The sequence below is a fragment of the Mirounga leonina genome, unplaced genomic scaffold, assembly GCF_011800145.1.
Source record: "Mirounga leonina isolate KUSES-001 unplaced genomic scaffold, KU_Mleo_1.0 Mir_167, whole genome shotgun sequence".
NCBI classification, from domain to species: Eukaryota; Metazoa; Chordata; class Mammalia; order Carnivora; family Phocidae; genus Mirounga; species Mirounga leonina.
In genome coordinates, this window is record NW_023270422.1 from 2,982,200 (window position 1) to 2,999,740 (window position 17,541).

At 45.6% G+C, this 17,541-nt stretch overlaps 1 protein-coding gene across 8 annotated transcripts in view; it reads right to left on the bottom strand.

Annotated features, from left to right (window-relative positions):
• LDLRAD4 (low density lipoprotein receptor class A domain containing 4) overlaps positions 1 to 17,541 on the bottom strand; it is a 432,267-nt gene that overhangs the window by 392,514 nt on the left and 22,212 nt on the right. The window lies entirely within an intron of this gene.

Sequence of the window (17,541 nt, forward strand, 5' to 3'; positions counted from 1 at the left end):
GAAACAGTACAGTGTCTAATACAAAACACATGTTAAAGGTTTCTCTGCCCAAGAACGGTATTTACCTTAAGTCACTGGGCTCGAGATACTGATGGGGGAAAAAAAAGTCCATTCTTAATTAACTATACTCATAAAGGATGCAGTATAATTGAATGGCGGCAAATGTTTCAAAAATAATTTCTGGGTTTATAAAATGTTTTTACACTTATTGTTAAATACGCATGTGTCTAATGTTCTGGATATTCTGTTTTAAAAAAGCAACAAGGCCCACTGTGAAGATGTGACTCCAGGGAGCTGGGAAGCCGTCCAACATCTCCATCTCCAGGCCCCATCCTTCCTTTGGCCACTTAACACAGAGCAGCCGTCTGGTAGGACGGTCAGGTCGTGTGGTCCTGAATTGTACAGAGCCATGGACAGCCACTTCTGCCCCCCTCCCACCACCACTCTTTGAAATGGCATCCAACCAACAGCAGCGAGCCTGGAACGGGAGGAACGGGGTCCTATCTGCTGCAGGAGGGATGGGGTCCCGTGCCCCTCCCTGACTCCATCATAGCATCCTACAGACTCCTCGCTGGGGTGTCCTGCATGCAACAACCACCTTACAGACTTACTCCAGAGTTGTCTTACAGTCCCCCACCCCCAAAATCCTAAAGTCATGCTGACTGTACTTTATTAAATGAAATAAGATTACTAACACAGGAGAAGCTGAAGTTCGGCTGTAACTCAGTAAGGACCTTCTGACGGAAAGGGAGGTAATGCAAGTCAGGTGGATCGGTGTCCTCACTTAGAATCGTAACACTTAGGATAGGTCAGCCCTTTTTTACGCACTTTACATTATTAACTCAAAATCTTTATAAGAACTCTATGAGGTGGGTAATGCTATTACCAGCATCCTCCTTTTATAGATGGGGAAAATGAGGCACGGGCAGTTTGAGTGAATCATCCAAGATCCCACAGTGAGGACTAGGCAGAGCTGGGATTTGAACCGGCAGGTGGGGTGAGGTACCACCACGTGTCACCACCTCTCTCCCAGCCAGCTCCTACCTCCATGAGCCCGGGCCCTTCTCCTGCTGCCCTCACTGGCCTTGCCAGGCTACGGTGCAGTCGGTGAGAGCAGAGATGGAAGGCTGGCCCACGACCCTCAGGAGTGCTCAGCGCAGGCACCGTCCACACTTCTGTTCCCACATACACAACCCCCCGTGGGTCGCACTGTCCCCACGGCATCATCCCCATCTTGCTCTCTCCCACACCCGGCTGCACGTGCACCCCTGCCTCCACGGCCCCACCATTGTCCCCTTCCTACTGCACAGCACGGGCTCTGCGCAGAGGCCTGGGATGACACCACCAGCCTCTAAGCCAGAAGTCTTGGCAGCCTTCAGTACAGATGAGGTCTTTGAAAATACTGGAGCTGGCTCTGAAATTCAAAAGTAGGATAGAAATACCGTACTTTCTAACAACACTGCCGAAATTCTCACCCACAGGTTAATTTCCCCGGGTGGGCTTCTCACTAGCTCTGTGGACCTCATCGGTCTTGCCTTTTGGGATACAGCTGCCCAAACAACCCCCCAAAGTTCTGAAGGTCAGAGGCTGAAACCAATAGCAAGGATTCTTAGCCCACAGCTTGAACTGAACTGGGAGTTTTGCAAACACTTGCTGAAATCTACCCTGTCCCAGGCAGAGCATTTTCTTGAAGCTGTCTTTATTATAAATGAAGAGACTCGGAGCATTCTAACAACTGTTCACCAGGAACCAGGAATCCAAGTTCTTGGCTGCAAAACCACATTCTTTCTTGGTAAACAGTATGAAGAAAATATATCATCTAGTAAGCAGAACAGCAAGAACCCACTGATCTGTTTTTCCACCAGTAAATGGAATGCTGTTCACTGGTGCCAGGACTAAATGCCCCCAGCATCTCCTCCTGGCCAGTGCCCTGCTCACCTCACCAAGCCTGCCGCTCTAAGACACAGTATATTGTAGTTGGGCTCTGGAAAACACTCCTGCCACCATTTGGTGAGCACGCCCTCATCTAAAGGAGGAACAAAGAGGGACAGTCAGTACAAAGGAAGGCAAGCTGGGCCATCCAACCCAGAAAAGAGGAGGATCAGATGGGGCATCAGAAGACACCCATCAGAAGTGTCTTCAAATATCTGCCAACATGGAAGAAAAGCAAACCCTGCTCTTAGTCATGGCCAGAGGAGGCACATTTCAATCCAGCCTGGGGATGTTTCCAGCTGGTATACTGTCCTCAAAATGGGCTACATTCAGTGGTGATGAGCTAAGTCAGATGGGTGCAGGTGACTATTGTGTCTATGAGACAGAGGTTAAAAAAGACATCTGCAAGGAGAGAAGGAAATAGCAGGAGAAAGAATAGCAACAACAAATAATGCAATATGAAAAAGGAAATAATTGGTTGAGTCACAGAAATAACTATACTTAAGAATCTCACCATTCCCCACTAATTGTCGTACACCCCCATTCACCCCAAACATGAACAAATTTGGTCAAGTTCATGTAAAACCAATACTACTCTGCTATTTCTCAAAACAGATCAGAGAAAGATTTGCAAAGTGCTGTCCTACATGTCAGCTGCTTATGACACTATATAAAAGACAATCTTTTCCAGGTAGGTTCCTGAGGCAAAAAGAAAGGCTTCAGAGGGGCACCTGGGTGGCTCAGTCATTAAGCGTCTGCCTTCGGCTCAGGTCATGATCCCAGGGTCCTGGGATCGAGCCCCGCATCGGGCTCCCTGCTTGGCGGGAGGACTGCTTCTCCCTCTCCCACTCCCCCTGCTTGTGTTCCCTCTCTCACTGTGTCTCTGTCAAATAAATAAATAAAATCTTTAAAAAAAAAAAAAAAAGAAAGGCTTCAGAGCTCTTGAACGGGCTTCTGAAAAGCTGGAGAAGGTACTGTGTCAAGGGTAGCAATCAGCTACAAGAGAACATATTTGTTGCTGTGGCCAGAAAGCAGCTCAGGCAGCAAAGGGTGTGTTTCCAAAGCTGTAGGACATGGACTGCCACATGAAAATCAGTAGGTCAAAGCAATGACCTTCGATAAAAAAGCAGTATGTGCTCTTAGGAGAGCGTCTGAAAATAAATTATAGCCTTTTCTCTTTAAGGGGAAGGTAGAATACATGCTCCTTGAGTTCTGTTAGTAGGATGGATGGATGGATGGATGGATAGATAGATATGATAGATAGATAGATAGATAGATAGATAGATAGATAGATAGATAGATGATAGATAGATAGATAGATGATAGATGGATGGATACATATGATAGATGATAGATAGACAGATGATAGATAGATGATAGATATGATAGACAGATGATAGGTAGATAGATAGATGATAGATATGATAGATAGATAGATAGATGATAGATGATAGATAGATAGATATGATAGATAAATAGATGATGGATAGATGATCGATAGATAGATGATAGATAGATATGATAGATGATAGATATGATAGATAGATAGATAGATAGATAGATAGTTGATATATAGGTAGAAATAGATGTAGATGACAGGCAAACAGATATACAAATGGATGGATACACAGAAATAGAGATGATAAAGATAGACAAGGCACACAGGTGGATAGGTAGAAATAGGTACAGATAGTTGATAAAGATGACAGAAATACAGATAGATGATAGAAATATAAACAGAGGGGGGCCTGGGTGGCTCAGTCTTATTAAGCATCTGCCTTTGGCTCAGGTCATGATCCCACAAGCCCCACACTGGGCTCCTTGCTCAGCAGGAAACCTGCTTCTCTCTCTCCCACTCCCCCGCGTGGTTCCCTCTCTCGCTGTCTCTCTGTCAAAAAATAAATAAAATCTTTAAAATATATATATATATATATACACACATAGATAAAATCAGAAAACAAGCTAAAGAAACAATTGTGAAGAAAATGAACCAAAACCCTCTAACAATCTATATCATAGAACATTCTAAAGCTTGTGGTTTCTTTTATTTAGTATTTTAGTACCTCTCTAAGGGCTTACAACTGTGGGATGTTTTAGCACTAAAATTCACTCTACCCAAAAGTCCATCAGAAATGAGGAGGTAGCCACAAATGATGCAAATTCACCTCTCACTGAGGACACGTGCAACTGTCCATGTGCTACAAGAAAACAGCAGTCTCCCAACAACGGAGGGACACGCTGTTATCCTGAAATGAGCATGAGATGATAAGCTATAAACTGCCCCGGGACTCACTGGTCTGCCATTGCACTGGGTCCAGTTATGTATGGCAGCAGCAGCAGTCGATTCTGGATTAAAATTATGAGTTCCCACGAGAGGGCATTTTCTGGGAAGACTCCGTTACAATCCTTTCTCTGCCTCCTTTGAACATTGTCGGTAATCCAGCCAAGGAAAGAGGAACTCTGTATCATGAAGGACTGAAGCACAGCCTTAGTAACAAGCTAGAAAGAACTACTATTGGCCTAAATACTGAATTAATTAACACCAGATTTCTTAACTGCAAATTTCTGTAAGGTGTAATCAGACGACAAAAGCTTTTAAGGGACCTGGTCGAAGAAGGAAGGGCAGCTGTGAAGAGGGCTTGGAGCTCGGTGCACAGGCACCAGGATATTCCATCCCCTGGACTTCCCTCCAGTCAACTGCACACATTTCTTGAGAGACTTGAACTGTGAGGTCATGAAAGCAAAATATAAGTAAATATCCAAATTCAGTGACCATAAAATCTTCAAGAAAATGTATCACACTTCCAGCATTTTCACTATTGTCCCAGTGGCTATCTTATTAGCAGATTCCATTTTAATGCTAATGAGAAAGAGTTTCATAGAATTCACTGATTAAGACAAACCAAGAGTTTAAAAAAGAAAAGGCTTATTATGGCTTTAGAGATGTGCTTCTTCACTGTTACGCAAAATGTTCTGGAAGCACAGAAGAGAAGTAGGGTTACCTCTGATAAAGGGGTCTGCCACCCAAACCTCAGCAGTTTGGGACTACCTGTCCTGGGTTAGAAAAAACGGATTTGGGACAATGGAATTTCTTTTCTGACTATTAAGTAAACATGCGAAAAAGGAACAGAAGCAGACACTGGAGATCGGACATCTTTTCAACCTCTATCTGGCCAACAGACATGTTCTAATCTTTACCCACCACTGTGCACCTGTCAAAACTGCCCCTAGCTCTAAAGCAGGGTTTCTCAACCTCAGCACTACTGACAACTGGAGTTGGAGGATTCTTTGTTGGGGGGACTGTCGTGTGCACTGTGGGACACTTACAGGATCCCTGGTCTCTACACACTAGATGCTGGCAGCACCTCTTACCTCCTAGTTATGATAACCAAACATGTCTCCAAACATTTTCAAATGTCCCCTGGGAGACAAAAGTGCCTCTAGTTGAGAACAACCGCTCTAATGCATCCAGACCAACAATAAAACACCCCACAAGATCATTCAGCTTCTCACAGTTCGAGGCCACTGTGAACCCCAGACAACCATCTTGCAAATGTCCGCCATGAGCACAGGGTGGATGGGGTAGGACAGATGGGTCAGGGCAGATGCACCATTACCAGTGGGAAAGCAACTGCATGCCATGTTCCAGCAGTGATGAGAACAGATAACAGCACCATCCCTGAGTCTGACAAACACTATCATAAAAGAACAAGAGGACAGGCATTGAATTCCTCTCTATGCTAGCCATTGAAAGAAAGGCTGAGTCTCAAACTTATGCCTTAATATTACCCTTCTGAAGACCATTAAAACAAGGACGATTTTCAAAAAGAGCTTTTCCACAGGAACCAGACCATTTTCACTCTACAATTCAATTCACCAATTTAAAAACCAGACCCACAGCGTCCATCCTTGGGCCCTCCTTGAGCTGAGGCCATGAGGCCACATGTATCCTCCCAGACTCTTCCACAGCTACTTGATTTAACGGCAGCATATTGTAACTGGAAATGATTTGTGACAGCTCATAAACAGCTCTGAATACAAACCATTGTCAAAGGAGGTATTAACAAATTTGCACCTCTCAGAGTTCCCACACAGGCAATTTTCTCATCATTCTGACAAGAGAAATGTTTAAGGAAGATGCAACAAACAGTTCTGAGATCTATGGGCAATGTTTCCCAAATAACTGCATCAAACAGCTACTTCATTTCAGCAATATGAATTTCCTTTCACCCCACCAAGTGCACCTGCAGCATGGGATGCCCAGGCACCTGGGCTTTCCCCCTCCATTCACTCAACCCCCTGCTTTTGACCCTCTTCTTAGAAAAGAGAAGGCTCTCTACTGCATGCCAGTGCACATACTAGCTTGCCAGGGGTCTCATTTGCAAAGGTCTCTCTAAGAAAGCATCCCCAGGGTGCCAGACCGCTGGAGATGCTGTTGGGAGTGTTCTGTAACTTGACCCTGTTCACACCAGCTCTGGATGGAAACCCAGCAGCCCTGATGAAATGCCCACCCGGAAGCTAGGCTTCAGAAACACCTGACATTGTTCTCATTCAGTACTTCTCAAATTTTAAGGTGCCCGAAACCCCTGGGGACCTTGTTAAAAGGCAGTTTGTGATTTGTGGGGCATGGGCAGGGCTGAGAGTCTGCATTTCTAACCAGCATCACAGGGAGGTAACTCGAATAACAGAGCCAGGAAAGTGACTCTAACTTAAAAGATGAGTGATTTCTACTCCCCACATAGATAGGACCCACCTCCGATACAAGGAGGATGTTTTTAGAGGAAGCAAACAGATTTAGTTTACTTCCCAAAGTTCCCACCACCAGATTCAGGGCAGTTCATGGATCTGAGTCCTGTCAACATATATAATCACTGTTCTAATTTTCGATAGAATAATAGAGCATTAAAACCTGCTGTGTACATACAGCACCCCCTCCCCCAGGGAATTAAAGCGCTTTAAATTGGATCTTTCTTGCAAAGAAACTCCGTTCCATTTCCAGACAATGACTAACACTCACAATGTCCTAAATAAGTGGTACACTGTTTTCTAAAAGGTTACTTGTACACAAAGGTTAAGCAGAAACAAGAAGACAACAAACCATAGTAATAAAAGTAGGCCATGTACCACTACTGCTATTACTAATAATAATTATTATTATCACAATAAAAAATTGTCTCCTTATAAAAAATAACAATCAAACCTGCTCCTTCCCTAATCTGCCCCAACCTGATAAAATACAACTCCAGTGGCTCAGCCAAAAACTCGGATGCACCCTTGTCTTTCTCAGCCCTCACTAAATCCTCAACACTCCGCCTTCCAAGTCCTGGCTCATTCTCTGCACCTGGACCACCCTGACCTGGGAAACCCTCATCTCTTGGGACTTGGTACTGTAACAGCCTCCTGTACCGTCACCCACTTCACTCCAAAGAGATCCACATGAACCAAAGCTGAGACACTGCTCTACTCCACACCTGGAATGGCACCCATTCACCAGAGCCCTACAGGGCCGCATAGGACCATGTGCCCACCTGCACCCCTGGCCTCCCTCCTCTCGCTCTCCCCTCCCCCTGCTCCTCTTCAGCCACATGACCTTGCCCAGGGCCTTCACACAGAGTTCTCTCTGCCTAGAAATCATCCTAAATATCCACATAGGCCACTCCCTTGGGTCCATGCTCAAATGTCACCTGAATGATAAAGCCTTCCCTGACCACCTAGACACGCAGAATCCCATCTTCGTTAACAGTGGAGCTTTTCAGAAACACAATATTGGATGTATCTGTAAGGGCAAAGACTGTCCCTGGAGCTCTAGGCCCAGCTATGCCCCTAGATCAGGTGAGCAGCCACAAAGCATCCTGTGCCCGGTCTGCACCCAGTCTTCCTTGGCCGTGCAAGGGGAGACCTTCCATACCCCTGCCCAGTCTCTACTCTGCAACCAAGTGAACAGAGCTTGTCATCCTGCAGCTTTGAACACTCCAGTGACTTCCCAAAGCCTATAAGATCCCACCGTCTCAGAGGAGAAAACCCTTAAGCCTCCTGCAAGAACCCCTACCCTGGCCTGCTGCACCCCCAGCCCTTGTTACTTTCCACTCCCAGTCGCTGAGTCTGTTCCCCTGCCTCTCTTGTGAGCACCTGTTCTGGGCTGGCTCTCCTTCACCGCCCAGCTCCCACCTCCAGACATCCCCAACGGCCCCAGGAAACCAGAGAACCTCTCTCGTGTTTATGCTTGCCCTCGCCAGCTCTCCCAGAAGCAAGTCTACATCTATTCACAGGACTGCTTGATCCCTGCATTCTCCCCACTTTACAGTCAGCTCTGTGAGGTTGGGCTGAGCTCGCTGAGTCAGTGAGCAGGTTGTCAGGAACTCACGCAAAGGTCTCACGGTCAGTGACACCTGAGTGTAAAGGGCCAAGTGCTCTGTGCCCAATCAAGAGAGCCTGTGTTCAATTCTACAGAAAAGAAATAAAAATATGATAGATCCTGATCATTAGGACATTAATATCAAAAAGACGACTCTGAATTCCAGCTTTTTCTGTTATCGAATATATTCCTTCTTTCGTGCTGTCTCTGTCTCTCTCCCTCTCTTACGTGCAGAATTCATAAGGTAATACACACCATATCTCCCTTTACAAATTAACCCCCATTAGCACCTTGTGCCATAATTAATCCCAAAAGGAACCTTGCCTGCTGGTATTAAATCAGTCATTAGAAAGACTTATTAGCTTATCCTAATGCTAGTTTACCTGCAGGCTTAGAAATTTCATCAAATAGTGAGGGGAAAGAAGAAAAAAACAGGATTTTTAAAATATTACTCCTCCTAGATTCTTATTACACTCTCTATAAAGAAATGAAGTAAATGACACACTTCAGGAAACAGCCTAAGCCCGTTCATGCTAAGAACGGCCGCATACAAAAACGGCCAGGCTTCGCCTCACAAGGACTGCCTCCGGTCACCTGGAGGCTCTGGCTTCTGCTGCCCATTCCCCACGTCCTCGGGAGCTGCAATGCTGGACACTTCTCCCTCACTTTCCCCCTGCGGCACCTGTCCGCACCTCAGTGCATCAAGACTGACGGCAGCATCCCCCACTCGGGGCTCCCCGGGGACACCCAGCAGTCTGATCCTGCATCCAGAGCCCAGACCAGGCAGAAATCACTCAGACTTGGGAGCAGGGGTGGGAGAGGCCGTGTGCCAAGAGCAGGCAGGCGTGGACCCTGGACCCTCTGGCTGCCCCCGCTTCCACACGAGCATGCGTTTGTCTCGTGCCATCTGTTCTCGGAGGCCTCGTGGTGCGGCCAGTGGTTTGGAAAATAAGCAAAACGCCGACATACAAAATAAACAGAAGAAAAACCCAACACGACTAGATGGGTACTATACTAGAACAGGGCCCAGCTTCCAATATCCTGGTGCAGCCATGACTGTGGACACGGAAGGAAGATGGCAAAGGAGGCTGCTTCTCAATGTTTCGTGTAAGCTTTGCTTGTAGAATCAGCCAACGGCATCCCAGTTTCTCCCACCGGCTTCTTCACATTCTTCAGCAGCCCTTACACATTATATATTCAGATATTTGCCACACACGTCGTGTCTGAGATTCCACCCTGTAAGTGTGGACTCATTCACATGAGGACACTATGTGACACCACAGAGTTACAATGTCACAGTTGTATGTCACAGGTACACAAAAAAAATGCGTCGATATCTACCTGTAATGAATTCCTAATTCTGAAGATGACTAAGTACAGAGGCCGGACCTTGTCACCCACATGTGCAGCAGTCCCAGTGCCTAATAAGGCTGCACTGGGGACCCACCACGTTCCAATGGAATGACTACAGTGCAACCCTGTCATCAGTCTCAGGTTTCTATTCATAATTATAATAATGTTAGCAATGGCTACTGGAAATATGTCTCATGTGCATCAAAGGTCAGTCACCTGGTCCAACACAGGGCTGTGGCCTTCCGCTGGGTCCCCAGAACCCGGGTGCACCGGGCAGAATGCACACAGTAAATAACTGTTGAAGAAATGAATGCATATTTGCATTTGAGCTTCAGCAGTGACATCTACTTTTCACTAAAAACTTCATGTTCAGCAAGGAGGCTTATTGTTGTTCCAATATAGGAAGGCTTCCAACATGACCTGTTTCTCACTGGAAGACCCAAGTCCCCTTTGAATCATTTCTGTGCAACCACAAAAATAACATTCTTTTCAATTTGCATCATTTGCAGAATTGAGTTTTCATAGAAGTCACATATTTGTTTTGAAGACCAGTAAGAGGCATCCTAGCCTCCTCCAAGGAGGCCACAGGTCAAGAATTCCACATTTGGATTAAGCAACTGTTCCTCAAGATACCATCTCCTTAAAATGTAAATGATCCTGAGGGCTCAATTCTGAAAACACTAATAGCTATTAACACCTTGGTGTGAAGTAGCTTAGCAGTTAAACCCATAAACCTATTTATTAGTAGTCTGGTGGTCATTCATTCACTCAACAAACAATTACCAGATAACGCCTAATGAAGTTAATGAGGTGCCTGTGCCTGGCACCAGCCAATAACAGGGGGAAAGCATAAGAAAGACAGCTCTGCCAGCAGAAAGGAGTACATCTGCAGCAAGGGGTAACTCTTCAATCCCTTGGCATCCAAGTGATGCTGTACGGATCCAGGGCACCTAGGGAAGGTGGGATATGGAAGTAAAGCCATTGTTCTGTGAGATCCTGCCCTCTAGCCTGGCTCTTACAGTTACATATCTCTAGACAAATGGACCTTTCCTTGAGGTCCTACTGGGTCACAATGAATAACAAACACAAACTGCAAGTGCCATATAAAAAGACTCCAGAGAGACTTTTCAAACAAATCCTACTCCATATTCCTTGCATGTAGAGTATTCTCTTTGGAAACTGTGGCAAAAAGCAGGAAAAAGATCACACCAAGTCTGCATTTAAAGGTGCCTGCAGCAGCAGCCCTGGAGCATTAGGAAGAGACCACATGATAACACACAAGCATGCCAGGTGAGATCCCACAGGTTGCGGGTACACGTGGGAAGGGCACTGCTGAGGGAGGGTCACAATGACCCATCTAAGGCCAAGTTACTCAACAGGAAAAGAGAGTTGGTGGCGACAGAGTGTGATTAGCCATAGGCTAATACCCAAAATGGGTAATGACCAACTCGGACTCACTCTCTTGTTCTCTACTTTTAGAGAGTTTGAAATGTTACCATAATAAAAAGTTAAAAATAAAATTGTTTAAAGAATAAAAAAGGGCAGTGGCTAAATGTAATGTGGCATACTGGATGGAATCCAAGAACAGAAAAAGGACTTCAGTAGAAAAGCTAGTAAAATCCAAATCAAGTCTATGGTATTAGTTAGCAGTTCTGTACCAAAGTCAACTTGATATGTGATCAAATTATCACAATGCTAATGCGGTCAGTATGCAGTGGTTAGGCAAAATGGAAATACTAGGGGACGCTGGGTGAAGGGCATACAGGACCTCTCTGTACCTTCTTTGCAACTCTTCCAGAAATCTACAGTTATTCCAAAGTAATTGATGGGAAGGTTAAAAATAAATAAATAAAGCAGTGGCTTAGTGATAGAAAGGGAAGGGATATGGATTTTAAAATCCTGCAGCTACCCTGAAAATGCAACCCATAAGACCTACTACCTCCTGGCATCTAAAAGCTAGTCAGGTTGGAATTTAACAGACTCCTCGTGAGGAGGGATGTGTTCTGAAAGATGATGCTTAAAGGTCTTGAGTTTAGCCTGGTCTTTTTTGTCCTTAGCATGCCATTACTGTATCTGTGTGCAATAAATACACATTTGCTGTTAGGAAATTTTTTTAAAGTTCTTGTAGATAAAAAAGGCATCACAGAATTTCAGGAACAAAACTAACCTTTTAAAAATCCTGAGTTATAGATCTTGTGATCTACCTGCAAGACTACCTAACCCTGAGATTACTAAGTGCATATGTTCTCATTTCTAAGTGTGACTAACAGAACATTGGGACTGCAGAGCACCAGGTCCTCCAAATAAACCAGCTAAATGTTGCAATGGGAGAAGACAGCCTCTGACACAGCTCACTCCACAGTTCATCTCTGGAGGCCAGTTTTCCAAAACAGACAAACACCAGGAATCCTATCACCGTGAATCACGTAGAACCCTGGCCACTCTAATACCTACTCCAGCCACTAAACTGTGGTCCAGTCACCCAGGAGGGGCTGTGGCGTCTGCAGGGGCCACAGAAAGGGAAGCAATCTGCACAGTCTTGGTGTGTGAACATGAATCAATAATAAATCTCTCTCCCTCTCTCCCCATCACCAATGAAGCACTTTACAGAAACCTGACCGCAGATTTCTGCGAGTGATTTAGACAAGTGGCATGGGAGAACTCCACATATGTCCCAAACTCAGGGCTGCGGAAACACAGCGAATGCACGCCACCAGGTGCTGGACAGCCGAGGTGCTCAGGGCCAGCACCGATGGGCACCCAGTTTGATCTCTATACAGGCAAAGCAGACGGAACTTGATGGCAGACCACTTGGACCTCTCAGGCTGCCAGCACAGCGTCCCATGCAATTAGCTCTTTAGTGAATGCTTTATGGGGATTTTAGACGATATGGGTTATCTGAATTTATCATTGTTCATGCACTTTAATTAGCCTCTAAAAATACTGGGACCCAACCTTCATGCCAATCTTTGTTCACACATTGAATCCATTTTTAACAATGCATTTTTAATTTGCTCTTGAGCATCTACTTATACATCTGTCAGTGCCCGCCTTGTAATTCCAGACAGAGACCCACTCTGCAGAAATGAGTAATGACAGCGACAGTGTACTGAGCCCTGAGTCCCACTACATGCTGGACACACACCTCCTCACTCTGCATGCCTGTTCCCTTAGTCCTCCCACTGGGCTGCAGGCAAGTCAACACAGAAGCCCAGGAGAAGAGAGGAAACGGGCAGGCCCATGCTCACATCTGGGAGCCAGGAGCTGCGGTCTGTGCAGGTGACCTGGGAACCAATATCGCTTCCCTTGCTCATCGTGAAGCAGAAATGATCATGCTGCTTGCTCTCATCTCTGCTGTCCACGATCCTTAGCAACAAGTTAGAGAGCCGGGGTCCAAGATGTGGGTTTAAGGGACAGAGCCAACTCCTTCCGCCCCGGGTTGACTTGGGCACATCACTCAATCTCTCTGAGTCTCAGTTTTCACATTTGGAAAGCAAGGATGACAACAATATCTACATAGCATGCATTTGGCAAAGTCTTACATGAATATTAATTAGAAGTAGTAGCATTTCCTGCTAGAACAAACTCAGCAAAAACTTCAGGCACCTCCCCAAATTGATAATTGCTTAAATCCAATGCATAAATAAAAAACTCTCCCCTCACTTGCTTGTCTCACCTTGACTCTCCCCCATTACCCCTGGTACTACTGAATGAGAGCTCACTAACAGTGGGGCCAGGGTGGAATTAAGCTCGCCTCCCATGGGGTGGGGCCACGGTATAATCAGCACTCCACAAGGTCCAGAACCCACTGGGTGACACACACGGTATTCTTCCAAATGCAGGGACACATGGTCCCTAAAAGTCAGGGTCATTCCTGTGTACACACTTCATACAAACTACTCACCCCTTAAAAGCATTTCTTGACATCTTCCCCTTATGGCACTGACAACGGCAAAGCTCCACTTTCGGGAACCCGTCCATCACCTCCACCAAATGGAGTGTATTGCAGGCCCACCAAAATGAGACAGATGACAATACTCTCCAAGGATCTCATGTGCATAAAAAGTAATGAGCTCCCCCTACCCAAAATGAGAGGTCCGTGGGACACAGATAATTCATGGGCTTTTGTTTTTCTTCCAGAGCATCTGACAAAATTGCTAATGAGACATATGATACACACTTTCTAAATATTTATTAAATTTAACTTTTTTTAGAGAGAGAGGGAGAGAGAGGCAGGGACGGGGAGAGGGGGAGAGACTTAAGCAGGCTCCATGCACAGCCCAGAGCCTGATGTGAGGCTCGATCTCACAACTTTTGATGACAACACTTGCAGGGTAGATTTAAGTGATCATATTAACCACAACATACTCTATGTGGATCAATAAATAATATTTAAAGATTTCAAAAGTTAATTAGTAACCATAATAACAAAAAGAGAGATACAGGTAGGTAACAGAAAAAACTGGGGGTCTTCACCATAACATTAATTTCATTTATGCTTGGCAATTTAGTTCAGTAAATGCCAGGTAGGTGGAGTTGGGAGGACGGACGGATGGATGGATGCTGATGTAAAGTTTCGAGTGCAGTTCCCACATTTTGTCTCATGTCTCCTCGTCGCGGCTTGAGAGGTGTTATTATGCCCATTCCACAGAAGTTCATCACATGCCCAACGGTTAAGAACCAGAAGCGGCAGGGCCCTGTCCCCCACCACAGGCTGGCCCAGGGCAAGGTGGCTGTCAAGGGAAACACAGCCTGGTTGGGAAACTAAGATCAGCTGGGACCAGACATGAAGACTCTAAGTGCTTCCATCGTAAAAGACACAGCTCCGAGACACTCAAATAGGGCACACGGAACAGAGGGATGTGGGAACAAAGGCACAAAGGAGGAGCCAGTCCACCGGGAGAGCTGAGCCTCTAGAGACAAGCAGACTAGAGGCTCCCAGCAAAACGGAGAGAAAACAAAGCAGCAGCTAGGGCCGTGCTCCCGATAAATAAGATGACAGCACTAATTTGGACCTAAGGGGGGGCTCTAATTGTTTAACGGCTGAAATTAAGTTGGGACAAGTGGGGTCAGAGCTGAGTGCAAGGCCACACAAAACTGTTAGATGATATGAAAATAAACTACTTGGAATTTACTTTTATTAGAGTTAATAAAACAATACACCTTTTTCATTTAGTTCTTATTTCTTACTCTATGTACTTCAGAGACTGCATAATATTCCATAATTACCATATTTCAAAAGGTAAAATATTATCAATCTCTGTATTATTGTTCTGAAAAATCCATTTCCTAATGAAAATCATTAGTAAGTGCTTGAAGGTAGTTCTTCTATATCTGACTCGAGTCTATAAAGCTCTTGTCTGCCCTCCCGTAATTAGATGTCACTAATCACCCAAACACAGCTCCAGGCCTGAAACCAAAACACAAGTAGGAATTAAACAGCTTATTTAGAGAGCACGTCCTAAAAACCTTAACCCCTTATCTGTAAAAGATATATGAATTGGTACTGGGGTCACCTGAAATTTCCTTTTCTTTGGTAAAACCTGAAATACTGGAATCCTAAAAAAAAATTGTTTTGATGGACTTTCCTGGACACGTGTAAATAAAGGATTCTGGTAAGTCAACAGGTCTGAAGCATTCCTCTGGTTTAATAAAACTGCTGAAACACATATTTTCTTCTTCCTAAAAACCTCAATCTTTTAGGGGCACCTGGGTGGCTCAGTCGTTAAGCGTCTGCCTTCGGCTCAGGTCATGATCTCAGAGTCCTGGGATCGAGCCCCGCATTGGGCTCCTCGCTCTGCAGGAGGCCTGTTTCTCCCTCTCCCACTCCCCCTGCTTGTGTTCCCTCTCTCGCTGAGCTATCTCTGTCAAATGAATAAATAAAATCTTTAAATAAATAAATAAATAAATAAATAAATAAATAAATAAATAAAAACCTCAATCTTTTATTATTATTTTAACACTACAGGTATTTTTTTAAGCTGTCTTTAAATCACTTCTGGAAGGAAGCTGGGCATGCATAAAGAAATAAATAGACTGCAACCGTACAGAAGGGGGAACGCATCCAAGCTCTCCTTACGGGATCTATTCTCTGATGGAGACATAGGTCTGAGCTAGTCTCAAACGTGATGAAACTAGACTCTGGGGCCTGAGCCTGATTCCCACAGCAGAGGGTAGCCAGCACAGGCAACAGAAACCATTCCAGATAGCCTAACAGGGTCGTGCTGTCTCATGCAGAAGGTGTGGGTGTAACGGTCAGCCACTTCTCCGGAAATCCAACCTACTCTCTGGTACACAAGAGTCTCTCAGTCGTAAACCCTGCCAACACTTATTTTTCATTACGGTAAAATACGGACATACGGCAGACAGCGGGGCAGTCGTCTTTACAACCTCGGCCTCCAGCAGGAGTGGTTATGATGTGGGATGGGCTTGGATGTGCTCAGCAGTGTTCCATGAAACCAACACCCAGAAGACTCCATCATGAGATGAACCTGGTGGAAGGTGGGGGGGTTGTGATGGAGGAGCAATAATTTGCTTTTGAATGAAGAGCCCTTAAACAGCACCAACTTCAGCTGAGAAACGCCTGCAACAACCAGTGAGGGGTAAGAAGTCGTGAGGCTGGCTAACCATCAAGGCCCACAAACAGCGGCCTTTTGGCAAGCCTCGGGCCTGAATTCACCTGCTGCTCCCTCTGCAATGTTTGTCCCTGAGACATGCCCACAGTCCAACCATGCTAAATTCAATATAGCCAAGGTTTTGCACGCTCTCTCTGGGTGGGATCTCTGCCCCACTTCAACTCTCAAAGTATCAAAACTTTTTTTTTTGAAAGATTTTATTTATTTATTTATTTATTTGACAGAGAGAGAGAGAGACAGTGAGAGAGGGAACACAAGCAGGGGGAGTGGGAGAGGGAGAAGCAGGCTTCCCACTGAGCAGGGATCCTGATGCGGGGCTCGATCCCAGGACCCTGGGCTCATGACCTGAGCCAAAGACAGACGGTTAATGACTGAGCCCCCCAGGTGCCCCAAAGTATCAAAACTTTTCTTTTTTAAAAAAGATTTTTATTTATTTATTTGACAGAGAGAGACACAGCGAGAGAGGGAACACAGCAGGGGGAGTAGAAGAGGGAGAAGCAGGCTTCCCGTAGAGCCGGGAGCCCAATGCAGGGCTCAATCCCAGGACCCTGGGATCATGACCTGAGCCGAAAGCAGACGCTTAACGACTGAGCCACCCAGGTGCCCCCAAAACTTTTCTTTTAAGAGCAATGATGCATGTTAGAATTGCTGAAGACCGTGTGAGAGGTCACCACCGAAGAGTGTTCTGGCTGAACTCATGAATCCACAATGATGGGAAATCGATTACACAGGAAGCACTATGTTCAGTGTTGAACTTAACACGTCTTTGGGTCCTCATAAACTAGCACTGGGTCACATGAGGTGCCCAACAGGACACAAAATAGAGGAGCAGGGGACCAAGTCTGCATAAAACAAGGCCAATTCTCTCTTAGCCAAACAGCGTGAGACTAGGCCACAATCTGCCAACATCCTCCAAAGCTGCTGGGTCATTGTGCATTCTCCCATTGATCACTGTAGACCTACATGCAGCAGGCCCTATGCGGGGCCTTGGAATATAAAAGTGCACAGTACAGACAGTTTGTGGTCTGTGGGCATGAGCACAGTCCAATAGGAAACAATGGTGTGAACACACAGGGACATACATGCACACACAACACATATACATGCATGCACACACTGTGACCAAACTCTGAGGAAGCACAGTGGAGGGGGGGGACCTGCCAGCCCAGGGTGCGAACATGGCCTTGGAAAGCCTCAGGGGAAGGGGGAAGGTGAAGCAGCACCTCCCAGTCTGGAGAACCCAGAGGAAGGACAAGAGGGTAAGGA